Source organism: Monodon monoceros, unplaced genomic scaffold (genome assembly GCF_005190385.1).
Source record: "Monodon monoceros isolate NGI ecotype Baffin Bay Population unplaced genomic scaffold, NGI_Narwhal_1 Super_Scaffold_5, whole genome shotgun sequence".
Taxonomy (NCBI): domain Eukaryota; kingdom Metazoa; phylum Chordata; class Mammalia; order Artiodactyla; family Monodontidae; genus Monodon; species Monodon monoceros.
Genome location: NW_021703782.1, coordinates 67,097,752 through 67,117,832, shown reverse-complemented (window position 1 = coordinate 67,117,832; position 20,081 = coordinate 67,097,752). Strand labels below are relative to the sequence as shown.

At 37.0% G+C, this 20,081-nt stretch overlaps 1 long non-coding RNA gene across 1 annotated transcript; it reads right to left on the bottom strand.

The window, feature by feature from the left end:
* Positions 1-3,417: 3,417 nt before the first annotated feature.
* On the bottom strand, positions 3,418-8,659 carry LOC114884745. Its single transcript, XR_003790888.1, has 3 exons — positions 8,516-8,659; positions 3,594-3,683; positions 3,418-3,500 (listed from the first exon to the last, which is right to left on the bottom strand). It is a non-coding gene; the product is annotated as an uncharacterized LOC114884745 (long non-coding RNA).
* Positions 8,660-20,081: the final 11,422 nt, after the last annotated feature.

Below are 20,081 nucleotides of genomic sequence, written 5' to 3'. Positions count from 1 at the left end.
ACATGCAGAGGGTGAGCTCACAAAGTCCTTCGCTTACACCTCCCCCAGTGAGCCCACTTTTGAAATTCGATTTACCCTGAATGAATCTGTATTAAGATTTCATCCTTCCTATTATCTGTGAGGAAAGAAAACTGAATTTCTTTCCAACTTCTTTCAAGAGAAACAGAGGGAATGAAGTTTGGTTAAGAAGAATGTGAATTTTTCCCAGATTAATAAATAGCAAACAAACAACCAAGCAAATTTTATCTCAGGAAATAATTTTGGTGGCTTCCTCATCATGATTTACTTGATACATGTTAATAAAGGTGCATGTTTTCCTGGGAATGAAATAACCATTCAGAGTAGTATCTGATGTAGTACTGTAGGAAAGAGAAAGGCAGCATTACAACGCATCCTGTAAATTCAAATAACCCATCCCTAAGCTGCCTCCCATGATGCATGGACTATTTTTTGTTAGTGTTATTTTTTACTGCAATAATGATGTGACATCTTTATAAATCTCCCTCTGTTCATTAATTGATATATCTTCACCTATTGTCAAATCACTAATTTATTCTTTTTCTTGTATTTGTTAAGCATATTGAGCACCTAATATATTGAAGGCATTGCTATGAGCTAAAATCTCTAGAAAATTATCTCAATATTTCTATGACAGAGTTGGTCATAAGTAGACACATTCGAATACAACCAGAAACTATTAAGGACATTATAAAGCATTTTCTTTGTATCCCATGTGTTTTTGGCTTCTATTAGTAGATTAGAAAAACAAAACATAACATCATTTAGTACTTGATGGGAGGAACTAGGAATTGGAATGGAATTGGAACTAGGAAATCTGAACTCTAGATACTGGTCTCAGTGAGTGTTGGGCAAATCTCATACCTACTCTATGGTTTCATTTCCTAGTTGTGAAATAATATTGGTTGTATTGGATGGTCTCTAAGCTGCTTCTAGAACAAGTATTCTATTTTTCTAGTCCCATACTCAGACTTCATTATGTATACTGTACATCTTTCCCTTTTATACCTCTGTAATTATGCACAGTTTAGATTAAGTCATGTTATATTTCCATATGGCACTCCCTAACTTCTGAGATGGCCCTCACACTCACTTCTCCCCAGAGAAGCAGTGACATTTCAATGTGATGAGTTTAAGAGCAGTCACTGGACACATTTGTCTTAGCCACTTCTGGGTTCTCTTTTCTGATTAGCCAACCTATAGAGAAGGTAATACATCTCATCTATAGTTATTAATGGGCTGAGCTGAAGAGCAGGTTTCGTACAGAGGAGACTGCTGTTGTCCAACTTTGCCAGAGTCTGAGTGGAGAAGTATGTCTAATTCAGGTAAAAAGTATGAGTAAGCCTCCTTGGTCTAGCTGTAAGCCAAACTGTGCAAACTAGCTCTGATCATTAAAAAAGTTAATATTTGAAACTCTCTCTGACCTACTTTCATCTTGCAGCTGGTACTGAACTTTGGCAAATAATATGGGTATTATTCATCGGGTGCCCTCAAAACCCAACAAAGGAGAAGGTCAAAAAAGGGATGGAGCCATTTGTTGGAAGGATTACCGGCTCCTAGGTATAGCCACTTGCCTTTCTCAGTACATTCCTGTCTACACTCCCTCTGTGGATTCAGCTGCTCAAATTCTACTCTGCATAAAAACCACATGCTCCCACCCTATGGAAACCTAGCATGTAAAATTTGATTTCACTAATATTAAACTATGAGTGACTATATATTCTAAAGAAGGACTCAATATATAAATTTATTCATTGTAGGGTCTCTCTTTCTAAATATATACTTCTGAAACTTCATATATAAAAATGCCTTTCCACGTAACTTTTAAAGAGCATACATGCAATAAATATTTATTAGGGTACTGTTTGGTCTTTCGTGTATGTGTGTACATACGTTATATATAATAGCAAAACTTTTGCCCCCTTTACCTAAGATTCTTCCATTTATCTTTTTAAAATTCATTTCATTTTAACCATTTTCTGCTCTTTAATCCCTTGTCCTTTTAAATGGAAAATGGTAAACATCCAAGTGGAGAACAGATTAATCCCAAACAACGTATCAATATATAAAATGCCTTTTATGTTTGTGCTAAATTTCTTGGTTTATATCACACTACTCTCATTGGCCGATGCCTCTGATCTTTATAGTTGATATATTAGTTTATTTCTTCACTTCTAATAATATAATGAATACCTATTTCCTAAAATATATTTCTCCCTATTAGTGAGGCTCTCAGATGTGTTTTCAGGATCCCAAAGATTATGATCACTTCCATTTCATCCCAAATAATGCCTGTAAACTTGGCAGGTCTCTCTGTTCCTGATTTGTTAGTAAAGTTTGTAGGTCGTACTCTTTTATGAAGCACCCAAAGTCACCCTACGGAAGCCTTTGGGACAGAAGAGCTGCATATTTAAATGTAGGATGTTTTATAAACTTAAGTTAAAGATGAAGTCTACTTCAACCAGAAAGGGGATCTGAAGAAAAGGGATCACAGTGAATAGATAGCATCATGTGTGAATATGGAGAGCAAATGAGAGAGGCAAAATACAGGGGACTGAGTGGCTCACTGTCTGGGCTTGACTCTGCTCAGCTAGTGGTCTGGCCCTTGGAGATACCTGGGCTGAGGCACTGCATTCTGCTCTGCCGATTACCACATGGCGTGAGAGACATTCCCCCTCCTTCGCTATATAAAGATGGGAAGAGAAAAAGCACGGAGAATTTAATTTTTTATTTTAGTTGTGTGGAATGGAAACAGTTCAAACCACCAGAACTTTGGTTGTTCACATACATATTTAATAAAGCCTATCTACTTAGTCTATACTTGCATGCATTTGGGATCTGGAGAATCTGGCATAAGGTTCAGTAAACTTTCAAATATCTATAAATGTAGACTCTGTTTAATCTGTTTGTGGCAACTACCTTCCTCGGTCTACTGTTCAGTAAAATTCTTAGCTACTGAAAATGAAGCCACATCACATTAGCAGGCGGCTAACGCTACTCATAAGGGGAAGTTAAGTGAGTTTGTACAACGCTTAATAGTCAAACATATATTATGGTTGGATTATCAATTGTTCCAAATTTCTATATCCTTCTCTCCCCTTAATTTTTAAATATAAGATGAAAGTTAATGGCATCATAGTTTAGTTATAAAAGATATTCACAAAATTTGCCTTGTTCTATGTTAAAATTTCATTAAAGGCTTCAAAAGAAAATAAAATGATTTAAAATAATATTAAAATAACATTAACACACTATAGATTTTAAAGCACTTAAAGTATTCAGTCTAATGCCTGAGATTCCTCACTCCTCCCCACACCACCTTTGGGAGAGTTGTTGTCCCAAAGGAGCAGCATATCCTTACCAATGAAGAATCGTAAAAGGAAGAAAGGAGGCATGTCTGAATATTTCATTTATGAAAGCTTCTGTGGAGGGTAAAATTTTCCTGTCTTCAAACCTGGTTGATTTCATCCCAATGTTTCCATCTGGGTAAAAAAAAAAAGTTTTTAAAAAAATTTAATTTAAAAATGAAAATATATTCTTATAAGAATTATACTTTTCATCTGAAAGCATGTTACCAATTTCTTCTTAAATTTTGGCTTGAATTTCTGGATAGTGTATCAAATAAAGAAAGCTCCAATATAGACATGTTGATATTGTTTCAAACTCTGAAAGAAAAAAGAGAGAAAAAGTGTCTTGGAAAAAAGTATTAGCAAAATTGGATCCTCAAGTTACTTTGTATTTGAATACTAAGAATCCAGGGAAAATAATCTAAATATGACTACCAATTAATAATACAATTATTATACATTAACGTTTATTTCAAAATATAGGCTTAACCTCTTACCCATTAGAACAGCCACTACCAACAAGCAGTAAACAGCAAATGTTGATGAGAATGTGGAAAAATTGGAACTCTAATGCATTGCTGGTAGAAATGTAAAATGGTGCAGTCACTATGGAAAACAATATAAAGGGTCCTCACAATATTTAAAAAAGAATTACCAAGTGATCCATTAATTCAAAAGAGCTGAAAGCATGGATTTAAAAAGATATATGTACCACCATGTTCATGGTAGCATTATTCACAATAGCCAAGAGGCGGAAACAACCCACATGTACATCGATGAATGAATGGATAAACAAAATGTGGTATATGCATGCAATGGAATATTATGCAGCCTTAAAAAGAAGGAGGTCCTGTCACTTGCTACAATATGGATGAACCTCAAGGACATTATGCTATATGAAACAAACCAGTCACAAAAGGAAAAATACTGTCTGATTTCATTCATATAAGGTATCTAAAGTAGTCAAAATCATAAAAACATAAATTAGAAAGGTAGCTGCCTAGGGCTGGGAGTACAGAGGTGGGAAAATTGGGGTTTAATGGGCACAGAGTTATAATTTTGCAAGATGAAAAAGTTCTAAAGATCTGTTACACAACAATGTGAATATACACAACACTACTGAATTGTACATGTAAAAATGTTTAATGTAGTAAATTTAATGTTATGTGTTTGCAACCACAAGAAAAAATAAAATAAAACAGTTTTAAATATATAGGTATTATCTATAAGGCAAATGAAAACACTGGAAATATTTCACTACAAAATAAACCATTGTTACAATAATAATGGCTATGATCTATGTATAATAATAATATCATAAATCATACATAGCTATTGAATGCTTTTTCTGTTCTATGCTCATTTTATTGAAGAGAAAACTGTGCTTCAAGGACATTATGAACCTTGCTCAAGGTGACAACTCAGAAGAGACAGAGTCAGGACTTAAACTTGGACTTATCTGGCTTCAAGGCCATAAGTTTGTATAAGTGCATAATGGAAGGTTGAGTACATTCAATTTTTTTAAATACTGATTTTTAGTGTACTTGCTTTGTTTTAAAATTCATCCTTTAAACAAGGTATCTTCACTTTTGATATTATCTATACATTGGTAAGATGTTTTTCATTACTGAAAATAAAAGCCAGAAACTCTATGTAAAACTTCATCTTTTTCTCAAGGATGACTTTATACTACATCAAAGAATGTGATCAGGGCTTCCCTGGTGGCGCAGTGGTTGAGAGTCCTCCTGCCGATGCAGGGGATGCGGGTTCATTTGCACCCAAATGTAGCTACAGAGCAAAGTAAAATCCTTCCCAATCATCTCTTCTCAAGACTTGGTTTTACATTTTTTGAATAGGGCAATCTCTAACAGTGAGCCAGTAGATTCAACAGTTCTCATGCCATAAAATTTCTAACATGACTTCACAGTGCAAGGAATTATCCTAAAAGTGAGTTGTCCAAATGCAGTTGCCAACAATGGTGTTTGTAGTAATGTGCAGTATGGTGTGAGAATATGGACTTCTATTCAGAACATATTGACTCTATTCACTATCAAAAGACAAACAAAACAAGTCATGAATGCTGCACGAAAGGCACTGATTTTGCACATTGTAGAGCCATGGACATTATATCCAAGACCTAGGTCTATCTGGATAAATAATAGGATTCATATTTGGATCATCATAAAATTTTCTGTTTATATCAAGGTTTAAGCAACCTATTATTTATCTTGGCAGATTATCTAACAATCGAGCTTATAATAAATTATTTTGGGAGAGACTGACTATAGCCAAAGGAGAAACTAAATTATCCCTATGATCAATTTGAAGAGTCAAATATGGAATATAAATGTTAATAATACAGCAGATCGGATGAAACAGTGTGCTCAAAAATTTTATCCACTAAAATATGTGGTTTAGGGCTTCCCTGGTGGCGCAGTGGTTGAGAGTCCACCTGCCGATGCAAGGGACGCAGGTTCGTGCCCCGGCCCGGGAAGATGCCACATGCCGCGGAGCAGCTGGGCCTGTGAGCCGTGGCCGCTGAGCCTGCGCGTCCGGAGCCTGTGCTCCGCAATGGGAGAGGCCACAACAGTGAGAGGCCCGCGTACCGACCAACAACAACAACAAAAAATACAAAACAAAATTTCATAGACTAATCAGGAAACTAGATAAACAAAAATAAGATTACAAAGTGAAAAGTGTATAGAGAACTGTGAATAGAGTGGTCTGTCATTGTTTGAGGATGAAATGAAATCATTATTAAAAAGTACTTGGTGAATTACAAGCCATTTAGTGGATATCTAGTTGGCTGACTGCCTAGTCTGTTCTTGAACTTCTCCGCCTGCTTGTAAAAGTGACTTTCTGAAGCAATTCTACTGTTTTGAAACCTGCCCACATAGTCATGGATGATTGATCCAAGGATAAGCCCTTGACCCAAGATGAACCTTCTTTATGAATATGGAATTAGGGCTGTGAAAGTTCATCTTCTCATTGGGCAGCTAAATCTATAAGATATAAATCTGAAAATATGATTTGGGGACCTTTCACCTACCAGGAGGACCTAAGAAACTGTGAAAGCATGTCTGAAAAATAAATAAAGTAGAAAGGAAAAGAAACAGAGAGAGAGAGACCTCATGACCTTGCATTCACTGTTTCTAGTACCTTCCTGAGATCTTGTCCTTGGATTGAATTCTTTCCTGCTTAAACTAGCTAGAATTGGTTTCTGTTACTTGAAACCAAGGGAGTCCTACCCACCCCTCCTTCCCCCACCCCTGCAAAATAAAGTTTAATACACATGAAGAATATTTTTTGTTAGCTATTGCATTTTTTAGTAACTATAGAAAGAATACAAAACTTTCTCTCCCTTGAAAGAAAACAACTAAATTTCACACTTTTCAAATTACTTCCTGAGACAAGTTAACATTGGTGGGCAGTATACTCATTTGCCAGTGTAAATATCCAGTTCTTTTTGAGTTTTTGAGTAGGCCAACACTCGATTTCATATATATATATATATATATACACACACATTCATATTGGGAAGCATTCTTGCAAGCAGCAATGAATTTGTTTTCCAGTTCAGAAGAAAATGATAGGGTGGTAAGAAGCACTACGCTTATGTTCTACTTTTAAAAAGCACCAAGGATCAAAGAAATGTGTATCTTATGGCCCTCACTCTGAATACCCAAGAAAACCCTTGTCTTCTATTGTTTACCTTTGTTACCTATTGTTTTACCTTTCCAAGTTCACAGATAAAATGTGGCTAATTACACCAACTTGGTTGGCACTGTTTTCTAAGGAATTAACTTTGGAGTTAAAAGTGAAAGATCAACTTGTTTTTATAGGGGGAAAATTGTGCATTTAAACTAAAAAGAAAAACTGAGTCCCTAATCAATGCAACAGCTACAATTTACAAAACTTCCCTTTTCTCTCAGTTCAGGAAGAAAACAGTGAGAATGTCATTGCACTGAGGCTTTGCAGCATACTGATTTTGCGAAACCTCTCTCGCTTCTATGACCATTTATTGCTCTCTTACCAGATGCCAGATCCAGAACCAAGCACTAAATCCACACTTTCAAAGCTCATACCTCTATGAGGTAATGTATCATCCTGTTATGGGGAGGCTTTGCGAGATAAAAGTCATTTTCCTCATTTATTTCCCATGGTTTTTGAGCTTAATAATGAATCACCAATTACTTCTAGCACTTGCCTTTTCATAAAATTCCATTTCTCTTGGGCATTCACCAAACTTCCAATTTGACAAATGCACATTGACAATTATCAGAGGCGTTTCCAAAGCAGACAACTAAATAGATGAGGAGTGGGTGTGGCTAGAAGTAGGTGTGGTTTGACTCCCACAAAGATGACTGGGTTTCCCCCGCCTACCTCTTTCCCTATTTAGATGTGGGAACTCTATTAAATTATAGTGTCTTTTGGCCTCAGTCTTCTCATCTGTAAAATGGTCCCTCCAGACTAGTAGACTTTGAAGGCCAGCTCCAGCCTTCAGTAACCAAAGTTAGAAGGAAAAAGTGGGCAGAAGCCTGAGTGTGATGTCCAGGGTTAATTGCCTGGCTATATTGTGTTGCCAGAGTTTCCAGAGCAGTTAGCAGTTCCACAAATGTAAGTAACTGTGTGATCACCCTGGATTCTTTTTCAACTTGGGCCCTTCTAGTCTGTAATTAAATTTTCTTTGGCAGTTTACCAGACCCAGGCGCATTGCCAACTTTCCCAGCAACTTTCTTGGAAAGCTCTGAAGGCAAATTCTGTTCCTGTTGTTTTGGAGTGAGCTAGGGCTGAAACAGGGTATACAGCTCCCTAAGTGTGGGCTGCAGCATCGTCAAAAATTCAAGGTGAACTCTAACCCCTTAAGAGAAGAACCAGGTGAAAAAAGCACAAGTAGGTTGAAGGCTTTTGTTTTGGTTCTCAAACCTAGACACACACATCAGACCTCCCTCGGAACCTGTGAAACCACTGTAATACCCACGTCCCAAACGGACCAGTTATCCAAATCTCTAGGGGTGGATGCATGTTAAAAAGCTCCTCAATATAACTAAGGGCCATTCCAAGTTGAGGACCTTTTTGCGGAGAAAACCACCTGCTATGAGATCAACAAATCCATTCAGCCAAATTACAATGAAGCTTGGAAGGCTCACCCGTGCCCAGAAATCTTGCAGTCAGTGCGAGGAATCTGGTGGAGGGATCTAACGGCAAAGAAGGTTTTCTAGAAAGTTGTGTGCATCCTAGGAAACAGGAACAGTGTGGTCACAGCAGCAGCAGGCCTGGGGAAAGGCTGGGAGAGAACATTCTGGGAATAGAGAATGAGGGGTGGACTTTGGACCTGTGTGGGGAGGAGTTTGGAGCTGGATTAGGGTATTTGAGAGCTAGAAAGAGGAACGGAGAGGCCTCTGCAGCCAGAATTGGGCCCTGGAAGCTGGGAAATTCCAGCATGAGTGGAGGGAGAGGGACCACATCTGGAGCTAGGCGTGGGAAGAAGACTGTAGGATGGAAATTGATCTTGGAAAAAAGCAGGGCGGGAAAGGGAGGATGCAAAGACTAATCCTTTTAAAATTGCTGGTGACAAGCAGAATTAGGGTCGAAAGATAGGCAGCAAGGAAGCAAAGAGCAAGAAGGAAATGTACCGATGGTGCAGAGGTATTGCTTTGCTGTGAATTTCAGGAAACCAGGGACATGCACGCAGCCCTCTGGGCAGCCAAGCACAGTGGCGGGAAGATGGACGAAATAAAAAATCCAGGAAACTCAGGTTGCCTTTGTCAGGAGGGTTTGGTAGCTTCTTGGGAGTCTTCATCAACCAGACAGATTTGTATTTCCACAACCAGAGCAGTTAATTCTGAGTATGATATTCACAGCTTTGATTTGAGACAATATTCTTACCTGCGTCAAGGCACTTTTGTTCGACCTGTGTAAACACCAATTTTTCTACCTCTACAGCGTGTGAAGTCTAGTTTTTCTACCTGTTATTAGGGAAATGCTGGGTGGTTTGGTGACATCATCCTTTCAAGGTGTCTGTAAGTTATTACATAATAAACTTTTCTTTAAAGCTTTGGAGTTTTTGGCTCCATAATTATTCTAGGTTTCAACTCAGCTTTTAATGAGACTGTGCAAGAAGGATCGCTGGTAGCTGGTACTTTCTCACGTGGTAAAGAAAGCAAGCCCCCAAAGAGAGTGTTAGACCTCAGATATTTCCTCAGGGGTAACCTTCAGGCCCTGAACTACTGTGTCATATTCACAAAACATTGTGGATTTCTCAATATCAAAACTCTTGAAATCATATGGCCAAAAAAATCTGACTCCAAACCATAGGGACTTTCTGACCCAGGGGCAGAATTTTCCTAACCAGCATTTTAGTCATTTCATACTTAGCTACCGAAAAAAAAATTTTTTTTTATTACTAATGTTTTTCTTTAGGTATTACCTTCTTAATACAACTAACTCCACATTGGATTAATGTATAGACATTACATAGCCATATCAAGTTCCTCGTGCACGTACCCGTGTTATAGACAATTGATAATAATTGCTTGGCAATGTGTTATTTAAAAGCTTTGTTAGGAGAAGATAATGAGAATTGCCTTGCATTCCCATTGGTTAAGAGGAAAATCCGTTCCAAAATATTAATTGTGACAGCTAATATTTATTGTGTGCTTCCAAGGAATAAGCATTTGAAAGTACTTTACATATTATTTCAGTTATTTCTTATATCCAACTTCTAAAAGAACTGCTATTTTTTCCCTGTTTATCCCTGATAAATTTTGAGGCACCAAGAAATTAGAAAAATTGCTCAGGCTAACAGAGTGTAAATGGTGTAAAAAAAGTTTTGAACCCAAGTAATATAACTCTAGTACTGTGCCCATAGCCTCTGATTATACCACCTTCTACTGGAGAATTCTTCAGCAGATGTATACGATGGAATATTAGTCAGCCATAAAAAGAAACGAAATTGAGTTATTTGTAGTGAGGTGGATGGACCTAGAGACTGCCCTACAGAGTGAAGTAAGTCAGAAAGAGAAAAACAAATACCGTATGCTAACACATATATATGGAATCTAAAAAAAAAAAAAATGGTTCTGAAGAACCTAGGGGCAGGACAGGAATAAAGACACAGACATAGAGAATGGACTTGAGGACATGGGGAGGGGGAAGGGTAAGCTGGGATGAAGTGAGAGAGTGGCATAGACATATATATACACTACCAAATGTAAAATAGATAGCTAGTGGGAAGCAGCCGCATAGCACAGGGAGATCAGCTCGGTGCTTTGTATCCACCTAGAGGGGTGGAATAAGGAGGGTGGGAGGGAGACGCAAGAGGAAGGAGATATGGGGATGTATGTAAATGTATAGCTGATTCACTTTGTTATACAGCAGAAACTAACACACCATTGTAAAGCAATTATACTCCAATAAAGATGTTAAAAAAAAAAAAAGAAATCCTGGTATTTCTGGAACAGATATATTGTGTTGTAGCAAAAACATCTAACACCTATCATTTTTTGAGGATTATTTGGAGTTTTACACAAATTATCTCATTTAATCCTTAATAAGAGCTTTTTGAATTTGGTATAATTACACCCATTTAACTATGGTTCAGTGGTATTTTTTTCAAGGGTAGTACAAAGAACTCCCATATAGTCTTCAAACAATCTCCTGAAATAGTAACACTCATTATATTATCTACCATTCTCTTTTTCTCTTCAATAACTACAGTAGGAATAAAACCAGGAAATTAACGTTAATACACTAATATTATCATATTCAAATTGCCTGATAATGTTCTTTATAGCAGAAGAAAATATATTGTCTGTAGTTGCCATGTTGTTTTAAGCTCCTTCAACATAGTCATTCCACAGTTTTCCACGACTTTAACACTTTAGAACAGTGTGGTCTAGTCTTTGCTAGAATGTTGTTAAATGTAAGTTTGCCTGATGTTTCCTTAGGACTATGTTCAAATTATGCATTTTTGCCTGAAAGGTCCAATGGTCATTTGTAGCACAATTAAAGTTACACAGCTAATTAAATTTGAGGCCAGGATTTGAATTTGAGTGAGAATCCAAAAGCTACATTCTCAATCTCCATTTGTAACATCATGAATAATTACAGAATTTCTCATACAATCTCTTTAACAAAGGATAATGACCTCTATAAATATCACAAAGATTTACTCTTGCATCTGCCATATTATAAAATGTGAAGGCAGGAAAATCAAATGGTATGATGGTATAGAACCTATTATAGGAAGTACACGTTTATTATCTGACTTGGGGAATGCTATTCAAAAATTTGGATTAATATAAAACTTTACTGTATTCTGTATGTCTTGGATTATCAATTTTATGGTTCCTTACTTTACTTGCTTATTTGGCTTCTGTCTTCTTTTCTTATCCTAAAAAATTGTTACATGATAGAAAATGTCAGTGTAATTCTATAGTACTTCAATATACACTAGTCATTTTCTAAAAAACATAATATAAACATTATAAATAAACTGCACATTCCAGAAATTCAACTCCTAAAAGCTTTGTACACAGGTAATGATTTCTATATAATATCCTGCTCTTTTAATTATTTCAATATCCAACACGTTAGAAAAGTCGATAAAAAAATAGTAGCATAGTCAATATTAATAAATAAACTTCCCTATTTCCAAAACGCTATACATCTTGGGCTAATTTTTCTAATGTCATTACTATGTTGTAAATTTAAGCAATACTCAATACTCAATTATCACTAACATTTTGGTCATGAGTATCTTTAAAAGCAAACAAGTTCTACAAATAAAAATTTAAATTTCCTGGCTACCCTTTATTTTAAAATTTCAGTTTATATACTCTTTCAAAATCACGATTAACTTGATTTCTATTAGTAAAAGTAAAAAGTCCCTGAAAACAAACATAGCTTCTCAATATAAATTGGTATTACATCTAAGAACACAAATAATTAAATGGTGTACTTCTATTAACTTAATAGTACTGTGTCTCAGATATCACCATACACTTTCAGAACCAAAGTCCTAGAAAATCCATGGCCCATTGAGAAGAAGTAATGACTGATACACAAGGACAAGTGACTATTTTATTTAATCCAGTGTTTTCAAGGATGTGGGTTTAGCTTATTAGTAGGTCATGACCAGTGTTTTAAAAAAACAAAATAAAACAATGGAGAATTTCTCAATATGTCATATGGTAAATGTAAATATTAATATGTGAAACTTTTGTTTTAGTATGTGTGCATCTTTTGTATAGTGTGTGGAAAGGAAAAATAGTTTATTTACTGTGACACAACCAAAGAAAGCTTGGAAGCCACTGGTTTAATCAGAATTCAAATCAACTCATTTTTCACTGTTATTCCTATAGGTAACAAATGTGATGTATTTCATTCTTTATTAATTTTCTTTTGTCTTGCCTGTACTTGACATTTTTAGGGCCTTTTTCACAGCCCTTACCTACCCTCCCCCAGCAATTCACACAGATAAACACTTCACCTAGAAATGTTCCTTGCCTTCCACTCCAGCTTTCTCATAAAAATTAAAGCAGTTTCAGCCAGCACACCAGGTAGATACATATTGTAGATGTTAAGAGTTCTCTTCTTCCCATTGGCAATAATCTTTAGTCTCTTCTTAACTGATGAAATTTGCCTCAACAAAATGTCAATTTGTCTAATTTGCTCACCCTTACATACTGAGTTCCTACCCCATGGTATGGGCTCTGTAAGTATTTATTAAATAAATAACTGAATGAGTTATTTATTAAATAAATAACTGAATGAGTTATTCATTTAACTCACACAGACCTATGTGTGAGAGTGATCCTATCTACCAGTACACAGTGGCCTTTCTAAAACACCCCTCCCTACCAGACTGTTTAATCTGATTCTCACAGGACTCTTAAAGCATCCTCCCCTAGATTTCACAATTAAAGGGGTAAGGGAGATAGAGGACTCTTCTTTTTTGTCTTTATCCTTTTTTTTTTTAAACATCTTTATTGAAGTATAATTGCTTTACAGTGGTGTGTTAGTTTCTGCTTTATAACAAAGTGAATCAGCTATACATATATATACATCCCCATATCTCCTCCCTCTTGCGTCTCCCTCCCACCCTCCCTATTCCACCCCTCTAGGTGGACGCAAAGCACTGAGCTGGTCTCCCTGTGCTATGCGGCTGCTTCCCACTAGCTGTTTTACATTTGGTAGTGTATATATGTCCATGCCACTCTCTCACTTCGTCCCAGTTTACCCTTCCCCCACCCCACGTCCTCAAGTCCATTCTCTACGTCTGTGCGTCTGTGGAGGACTCTCTTCTTGATTGAGATTATAATAGGGCTGGCTGCAGATTAAATCCAGCCAGTTTGGAAGTCTGGGATTAGCAGGGGCAAACTATTATATATAGAATGGATAAACGACAAGGTTCTACTGTATAGCACAGGGAACTATATTCAATATCCTGTGATAAACCATAATGGAAAAGAATATGAAAAAGAATATGTGTAACTGAATCACTTTGCTGTACAGCAGAAATTAACATAACATTGTAAATCAACTATATTTCAATAAAATAAATTAAAAAATAAATCCAGTCAGCAAAAATGGTTTATTTGGCCCACACATTTTAATCAATGTCCTATATTTAGATGGTAGAAATTCTCACATAAAAACTCAGCCTGTCTTGAAAGATCATAAGATCTGACGATGCCAGGTCTACAGTCGGCTGGAGCTGGGGTAGCTGATTCATTTTGATGAGTCATGTGTATACATCTTTTCTTCAGGTTTGCCTCCCTTAACAAGACTATGAGTTCCCCAGAATCCTCCTATCATGTTTTGTTTAGTCAGGGCTCAATATGTAGCATGAAGGCATAAATTAGGAGTGGGTCACAGTGCTTAAGGTCAGTTTTGAAGACGGCTTATATAAGGTTCAGTTCTCTCCTCTCCTCCTCACAGCATCTAGAGTTCGTCCTGCAGAAATCTAATCTTAGCTCATGGTTCAGCTCTCCTTTCTGCCATAAAGCTGAATCTGCAAGCCTGGCCTGCTTCTTGGATTCTAACCATAAATCACTAACTGTCCCTCTCAGACTGTGTCACAAGCTTACTCTGTTATCCAGCCAAAACATACTTTCCAACCGATGGTCCTGATTTGTTTTAACGCTACCATCATCCTACCATGCACATAACCTTGAAGCCTCAGCAATTTTAACTTCCTTTTTCCTCCCTCGCCAGTCACATTCAGCGAGTTATCAAATCTAGTTTACTCATTCTTCAAAATATTGAATGCCTCTTTTTTTTCTCTTCTCCTTCCTCTGTTCAAGGTCAAGTTTCATCATCTTGATAAACACTTAATTGCTCTCCTTACCTCAAGCCTTTCGCCTTTCCATGTAGATTTATTTATAATAGCAATGAATATTTAGCCAGTGTCCACTGCTGTCTGAGGAGTTAGGGATACAGCAGTAAACAAAAGTGAGAGTTGTGGCTTTCATGGATTTGTAATCAGTGAGGGATACAGCAAACAAACAAACACGTATATAATCATATAATGTCAAATAGTAATACATTACATGAAAAAATAGCTCATATGAGGATAGGGAATAATGGATTAGAGAGGTACAACTTTAAAAAAAATAATTGTAATTCTTTTAATGTTTAAATTCATATGCAACTAAAGGACACTTATTGCGTATAGTTTCCCATATTAAACTTCCTGAAACATGTCACATTATGCCACTTCTCTACGCAAACACATTTAACAGTTATTTATCTGTAAAACAAGTGGGATATAGTCCAAAGTGGTTAGCTCAGGATTACTTAATCTGGTCCCAAATATTCTTTCTTGCCTTTAGTGGGTAAACACAAAACTTGGTTAACTTCCTGGCTTTATGCTTTGCTACTTGATTGGCTTATTACCATCCTAAGCCTCTCTGAAGCACCCCTACCCTTCAGGTCCCAGTGCAAAAAAGCCCCTCTCCCTTCTCCCTGCTCTAGGTCATCCAGTATGACAGCAATCCACCACCTCATAATGAGCTGTCTCCTTGTGTTTATATTTTATATTCCTAGGTGGATGGCGTACTTTTGAAAGATGACTGTATTATATTACTTTACACTCTTCTTAGTACTTTACAAAGTGGTTGGCAAATAAACACATGTTTGTTAAGGAAGTGTCGACCAACCAACTACATGAGTTGACCACAGTCAGCATCTGTGGCTCCAAGTGGGCACAGCCTCACATCATCTGCCCTTGGTGACATGAAGCCTATACCTGAGACAGAACCATCACTTGAAGTTTCCATTTGAATATGCCTTTTATTTTCCCCTTAAAAGCAGTATATCACTGTAATCCAAACAGATCTTACATCATTTTGTGTCTAGAATGAAAGGTCTTGCTTTATCAGGGTGTTAGCTCTCTAAACTGGCCACAAGGGGGAGCAGCAGTTCTTTTCCAGGGACCAGAATGACTCCACACTTTTCATTCTTCTATAGTTAAGCCACCCCAATGTTCTGCTTTTGCCTGTACTTGGTCCCATACATGTTTCTCTTTTTGCTTTTTCTCCTGAAGTTATTTCTCACAACCGAAAGGAAACTTCTTCTTCACCTTAAGAAATTTTATTTTAGTTTTCTTGATTCCATTTCTCTAGCTATTAAGAGTTTAATTTCCATTCGGATTCTTAATTCCTTACTTTCATAGAACTTCTCAGCACTTCTGGAAAATAGTTACTGTTGGAAATAACAATTGAAGGGCAAATGAAAAATTATCTTTCAATCAATATCTGACATGGACGACAGGTAGCATGTATTTTTGTCCCTCAGCTTACCTAAAGTATCGAGTGCAAATAGGTGTTTAATATTGACAAATAGGAAAAGCTCTTAAAGTGTCTTAAAACTGGATGTTCCAATACTCAACACATATACAATTCTAGAGTTAGCAGGAATATTAGAAATAAACTGGACCCAAACCTCATTACAAATAAGGACTTTAAATCATAGAAAAATCAAATGATGAGCTGAACTAGTTCAAGGGCTCATTCCATGAAGCTCCGTTGTCTCTCTTTTGATCATAATGTAAAACCTGGTCTATAGTTTAAACATAGAGATGAAATACTTCTTTTACAAATCTGACAATATCATGCTAAGGATCATTATAAAAATGTTGCTTTGGGTTCTGAATACTACAAAACACCTTACATCCACACATAGTGTAAGTGTTACCTTGCAGTTAAAGTTACTCAAGTAGATCTGTTGGTACTGGTTTGAGGTTCCAACTGAGTGAGGAAACCAAGATAAATAATAACAATAGAAAAAATAACAATAATAATATTATGTAGTGTGATTTCTATTTTTATAAAGAAAACTATATATGTAAATACATGGATAAAGTTCTGTAAGTGTATACAGTCAAAATTGTTAACCCTGATACTTACTCTAGGGAGAGAGAAGGGAGCAGGCAAATGCCTTTCAGGGAGGCTTTCATTTTACACTGCATTTATTTCCATAATATTAGAGTTTTTGCAACAAGCATGTATAACTTCTGAGTTTATGAGCATTTAAAAGGCAAAAATTAAAAATATAAAAGGAAACACTGCATTAACATTATTACGAGAAGAAAATTTTACTTTTAAGAAAGGCCATTGAATTTGATTAAAAAACAAAGACATCCTTTATTTGCCCACTGAAAACATAGTCAGTGATTAACCAGCATAATAATAAGAGCTCAAAATTCAGTCCTAATGGTGGCTCCATACTGAGTTACGACTAACAAAGAATGGACTTGTTTTGCAGGACTGATTAAAAAATTCTTAGGAGCTACTTCCTAGTACATCAACTACATTAAATCTCCTATTCACCACCGTGAATGTCTTGAAGCGGTAAAGACATCTAGGCTTTATTAGTGCTCAAAGTTCAGGGTCAGAATTTTTTCACCCTCCACTAATACTTGGCCAGTGAGAATGGCCAAGCCCTGGAAAGCTACTTCCAGGCAGCCCTCTATAGACGTCTTACTAGTGTCTCCTTATGTCCACTAATCCCCAGTCCGCTTTGTTTACTAAAATACAATTATGTTAATGAGTTTCTTTTATTTAAATATAGCTCCATAGTTTCTCCTTTCCTAAAATTAGGACGTAACAACATAAATTTTGAACCTCTTATATGTCTCTTGTCCTCTATATGATTTTGGAATCTTTTATTAAAAGGAAACGTGTATCCATGCCCCTCCCCGACTCCTCACATTGCCATAATGGAAATGGTTCTCAGTCTCAACTCTCTGACTTAGAAGAGTATTAGAACAAATACTTCTAGCTCCTCTCTCTATCTGGCCATTTCTCTTTTGGATGAAGAAGTAGCTTATCAGAGTGGTGACTTCAGTTAGAATATGGCCTTCATATGTGCCATGTTTCTCTATTGGCTGAGATAATTGGTGTTGAAGGCCTTGTCCATGAGTTACCCCACCTCTTGTCTATTGTTCTTTTCCTTTTGGAGTGTTCTGTTCTCAAATGGCACATACTTTCCTCCTCCAGCTCTTTTGTGTCTGTTTGGTACCTTCCTGTAGGGCATGTCTGCCATTCTCTAGATTGAGGAGATCAAATCCCAGTGAGAGGAAGCCCTACAATGCACTCAAGTTCAATATTTTTAGAATCTGATTCTGGACTTTGATCCCCACTTATCTACTTGGGTTAGTTCCAAATTGTTTATAAACATAGGGGAAGATTTGTATGCAACTCATACTCTTCCCTGAGCTCCAGAACTGTATATCCACCTGTCTAATGTGTATCTTCTCTTGGGCATCTCAGAGTGACCTCAAAATTGAACACCCAAACTTAACTCATAATCTTCTCACGTGTGTAAAAATAAATTAAAAAAATGCTGGTTCTCTTTGGAGCATCCCTTAGCTCAGCAAATGCCATTGTCTTCTCTCTAGCTGTACAAGCCAGAAGCCAGAAGTCTTCCCTGATTTCTCTTCTCCATTTCACATATTTCACATATCCAATTCATCACATTTCCCTCCATCTCCACCACCTCCTCCCTATTCTTAAACAACCTCATCTCTCACCTGAACTACCACCATTGCCTCATAATTTGTCTACCCACATGTCCTCTGGGCTCTGTTCATTGAACTCACAATGTTATAGCCTGAGGCATTTTTTCCACGCCATTGATGGCATTCTATTTCTCTTTCAATAAAGACAAAACTCCTGGCAAAACCTGTAACAGGGGTCAGCAAACTTTTTCCTCTAAGGGACTATATAATAAATATTTTAGGTTTTCCTGGCCATACAGTCTCTGTTGCAACTTTTCAACACTGTTATTATAATGAAAAACAGCCACAAACAATAAACAAATAGAGGGCTGTGGTCCAATAAAACTTCACATATAATCAAGCAACAGGCTGGGTTTGACACACAGGCTCTAATTTGCCAGTCCTTGTCCTAAAATATTCTGCATATTGCACCCCTAATTACCTCTCTACTCTCTCATACAGAATATCCTACTGTTATTGCCATTCCAGTGTTTATTTCATGCTTTTATCCTTAACATATTCTTTCCCACCACAAGGCTTTCACTGATGTCCTTCTCTTTGCCTGGGTTGTTCTTCCATCATCTCTTCACCTGGTTAGCTCTTATTCCTTCTTCAGATCTTGGCGCAAAGAAGCCACCTGTGGCCTCCCCGTCTTTGTTGAGTCTCTCAGAGCCTCCTAGATCCTTCCTCCAGAGCACTTGTCAAGGGCAATTCTTATTTCTGCAATTATCCGAGTAATGTTTGTTATCTCAACGTCAGATAACTTCCACTCCCTATCACCAACTGTGAGATCCAGAAAGGCAGGGATAGTATTTTCCTCTTGTTTATCATTGCATCCCCAGGCCCCGGTGCCCAGCACATAGTTAGCGCTCAGTAAATTCTTACTGGTGGACTAAATAAGTGAATGGAGGCATGGATGAATTATTTCCACTCTCACCACCACTAGCCTCCAACATCCCATGGTGACCTGTGTCTATTTTTTCAAGTCCTCTCTTCATAAATTGTCCCTAGCAATGTCTCTCTCTCTCCCTCTTTCCATATCAATCTCCCTTTTTTCTGCACACTTGGAAGAATTTCTATTGCTGTTAATTTATCTCTCTGTCCTTTACATATATCTGTCTTTTCTGGTGAGTGTTCTTCTAGCTTTCCTTTGATCCCCAAATGCTCATGCCACAGATTTGTCAAATTTCTCCAGCCAAAAACCTCCCAGAACACATTTGTAGTATAACACAGTTGCTTTTATTCACTTGTTATAATGAGGAAGAACACGCCCTTTGAGAAACCTTGGGGGCATCTCAGTGAAAGGGTGTAAGAAGCGACTTAGAAGATTTGGACATACGTTTGGTGATCTTAGGAAGAGTTCAGGGAAGTAGGCCTTTTGCTCTGGATTGATTGCTGCTATCAAAAATTAAAGATAATTCTTTGGGCATCTTAAAAATTATTTTCTAGGCAGTAGAGAGGAGTGGTGTACAGCTAAAACTGTAATTGGTCAAAAGGCGATAGTTACTCATAGTAGCCAGATAAGGGTAACATCTGGTCTTTTTTATCACTTGGGTAATGTCCTTGTTTTTGTCTAACACATAATTAGAGGAGGTTCTTGTTTTTGCCTTGATCCAACAAAATCACAGTGTGGCCTTGTCTGGTTTTGGCATTCTCTGAAATTATTTCTATTCAATAAGAGAATACCATGGCTTAGCTGTGAGTGGCAGGCC